Here is a 4151-nt window from a genome sequence, read left to right as displayed (position 1 = left end):
CAGCCTCTGTGCGTCAACTCTCTCCCAGCCTGCGTCACTCCACACACACACACACACACACAAACACACACACACACACACACACACACAAACACACACACACACACACACACACACAAACACACACACACACACACACACACACAAACACACACACACAAACACACACACACACACACACACAAACCCTCAGCTCAGCTGGGCGATAGAAATATATCTGGCGTTTTAATCTGTGTTGAAGGAACCGCAGATGCTGGTTCAAACCGAAGATAGACACAAAAAAGCTGGAGTAACTCGGCAGCACCACTGGAGAAAAGAAATGGGTGAAGTTTCGGGTCGAGACCCTTCTTCAGACTGGTTAGGGACAAGGGAAACGAGAGACATAGACGGTGATGTGGAGAGATGAAGAACAATGAATGAAAGATATGCAAAAAAGTAACGATGACAAGGGGAACAGTCAGCGGGTCAGGCAGCATCTCTAGAGAAACAGAATAGGCGAGTCCCTTCTTCAGACTGATATCAGGGGAACGGGAAACGAGAAATATAGACGGTGGTTAGAGAGAGATATGGAACTAATGAATGAAAGACATGCAATAAAGTAACGATGATGAAGGATATTCGGTCCATTTGTTGGCTGTGGGCTGTGTGTAAACGAGTTTCCATTTCATTGACTGCCGGGGCTCGGCACCTCACATTATAGTTCCACGTTGCAAACACATTGAATGCTGAACAAAAGATCCCGTGTGTAACAAATCACATCAGCAAACACTCTCCCGACAGCGAGCCGTCAAACATTGGATGCTTAACACATTTGATGATTGATGCCCTGAGCTGCGAATAAGCTCTTTTTAGGCATCTGCAGGAGTGAAGAGTGTTTAATTGTCATATGTACGGGCACTGAAACAAAGACATTCTTATTTGCTGCAGCTTATCAGGTCTGTGACGCAAATAACACCCAGATGAAAATATATAATAATCATTAATACCATGAATTAATGACCCTGCCACGAGGTAGCCATGATTATGCAAAACCAATCTGTTGTGCAACCAAAGGCACAGTCTATAGAAGATCTTAGTTGTTAAAGTTAATCTTTAGTTTAGTTTAGAGATGGCCCACCAAGTCCGCATCGACCAGTGATCCCCGCACATTAACACTTCCCTACTCACACTGGGGATACATGTTTACATTTACACCAAGCCAATTAACCTCAAAAACATGTTCGTTTTGGGAGTGAGGGAGGAAATCGAAGATTTCAGAGAAAACACACGCAGGTCACGGGGAGAACGTACAAACTCCGTACAGACAGCACCCGTAGTCAGGATTGAACCCGGGTCTCTGGCGCTGCAATATGCAGTTGCTTTACCAATACGCCACTGTGCCACACTGTTGTGCAGTGTTTAAGAGCCTGATGGCTGCAGGGAAGAAACTGTTCTTGAATCTGGTGGTCACAGTTTTCAGGCTCCAGTACCTTCTTCCCGATAGTGGTCGTGAAATGAAATAGGGGTCTTTGATGATATTACCTGCCTTTTTGAGGCAGCGCTGTAGATCCCAGTGACGAACCAGTGATGAACCAGGCAGTGCCTACCTACATATTTGGGCATTGGAGTTGCTAAACCAGGCTGTGCTCCAACCAGTCAGTGTGCTCTCCACTGTACACATTCAAGTGTGTATTTGACAACCTACCACATCTCCTTTTAGTCTTCCAAGGAAATAGAGGTATTGATAACTTTCTTGATGATTGCATCGATGTGCTGGGCCCAGGATAGATCTTCACAGATATGCACGCCCAGGAACGTGAAGGTGTTGACTTTGGGAAAGGCATAGCATAATAAATGGATAAAAAACAGGGCTGATATGATTCCACTGAAGGCAAGTCCTTCATACTGGAATCAAAACACTGTGACATTCCTCATTATGGGTTTCATTGGAAAACTGTTGTCATATACATATTAGACTGTGTGCTCACAATAGTGTTTATTTGGCTTCAGTTTAAAAAAATGTTTATTTTAAAGTCACGTGTGATGTTTACAGAAAATCGAAATACTACTACAAATATAGGGTTAGGTTTAATATTGTCGTGTGTACTGGGGTACAGTGAAAAGTTCATAAGTGATAGGAGCAGAATTAGGCCATTCAGCCCATCAAGTGTACTATGCCATTCAACATGGCTGATCTAACTCTCCCCCTCAACCCCATTCTCCTGCTTGCTCCCCATAACCCCAACACCCATACAAATAAAGAATCTATCTATCTATACCATTAAAATATCCCTTGGCCTCCACAGCATTCTACGGCAAAAGCTTTGTTTTAAATGCTATCCAAATAGATCAGATATACAAATAAATACAAATAGTTCAAGCTCAAGTACAATATGAAATAGAACCAAAAAACATGCAGTTGGTCAGGCAGCATCTGTGAAGAAGGAAAGAGAGTTAATGTTTCAGAATATCAGGAGAGGTTGCGATTAGTGATAGTCACCTTTAAAGAAAATACAGAGTTAGGGAAGGGACCGAGGGAAGAGAATAACATGGGAAAGCCTTGTTGTTAGACGGTTGTTAGATGGGCTGGGTGTGTGGCAAGGGTAGAAACGATTATATGGACTGATTTAAAGCAAAAAGGGACTGATATAAAAGAAGGAACTGATATAAAGCAAAAAGTTGCGGTGTGGGACAGAGAGATCGAGGAGATAACGTGGTTATAATCAGTCAGCATTTGTAGATTTGGCATCTATATATCAGTTTGCTTTACTTTGATTCAGTAGATTGGCAGAAATGTCATCAACACATTCCACGCAATAAATGGATTTTACCATGGAAACACTTACTTTTTAAAAACTATTCTGAACAAACAAACACACTCAATAATTGCTTCAAAATATGGCATTTTATTTTCGTGAGGAAAGCAACATAATGTGCGCTCTAGAAACTAAAATTATAACAATGCGACAAAACTTTCATAAGCTGAAGGAAGGAATAAATACATGTTTCAGATGTCCATTGGAAATTGAATCATACTTATAGTCCAATGCAATCTGTCACAAAGTTTATAAGGATCTATTGATTATACACCAACGCAGAACATTTTGAGAACTCTATGTACCAGATGAAATCATTCAGAGTGCTTTCTGTTGTAGTGTGAATGTCAGAGCCATTGGTTATGATGCAAACAAACACATGAAGATAATAAGAGGTTTTAAACCAATTTCCAATGACTCGGGCTAAGAGAAGCTCAAGAGCTTACATTGGAAATACTGATAATGAAAAGAAACTTTTTTTTCCAATTAAAATAGTGATAAGGAATTTGAAACTAATATGTAACATATCTCACAGGTTGAAATATTATTGAAGATGGAATCCGCCCACACTTAAAGTATTATTATAGGAAGTAAAGTATTATTGCTGCAAACATTTCAACCACAGCTTGTATCGTTCAGTTAAGGAAATTATAATTGTCTGTATTTCCACTTTAATGGTGTCAAAGAGTCATATAGCATGGAAACAGGCTCCATAGCCTAACTGTGTAGGAAGGAACTGCAGTTGCTGGTTTACACCAAAGATAGACACAAAATGCTGGAGAAACTCAGCGGGTGAGGCAGCATCTCTGGAGAAAAGGAAAAGGTGACGTTTTGGTTCGAGATCCTTCTTTAGACTGAGAGTCAGGCCACTTGGAAATTGGAGGAACAGCACCTCATATTTCACTCGGGCAGCTTACAACCCGGTGGTATGAATATTCAGTTTCACTGGACAAGGCTGAGTAAGATGCGCCATCTAAGCTGGTCTCATTTGCCTGCAATTCTTCCAAACCGTTCCCATCCATGTATCCATCTGAATGTCTTTTAAAACCTCAGGACAAAGACTGTTCAAAGACCTATACTTGAGACAACAATCCACCAACAGATCTAACTCAACTGCGACATGCCCTCAAACTCTGTCTGAACCTAATGCCCAGATTGAGGAGAGAAGTGGTGTTTGGGCTTTTTCTTTTTCACAGTTGTGAGTCTGTGGAATTCTCTGCCTCAGAGGGCGGTGGAGGCAGGTTCTCTGGATACTTTCAAGAGAGAGTTAGTTAGGGCTCTTAAAGATAACGGAGTCAGGGGATATGGGGAGAAGGCAGGAACGGGGTACTGATTGTGGATGATCAGACATGATCA

Source organism: Amblyraja radiata, chromosome 34, assembly GCF_010909765.2.
Source record: "Amblyraja radiata isolate CabotCenter1 chromosome 34, sAmbRad1.1.pri, whole genome shotgun sequence".
Taxonomy (NCBI): domain Eukaryota; kingdom Metazoa; phylum Chordata; class Chondrichthyes; order Rajiformes; family Rajidae; genus Amblyraja; species Amblyraja radiata.
Note: the sequence above shows the minus strand (reverse complement) of the source record.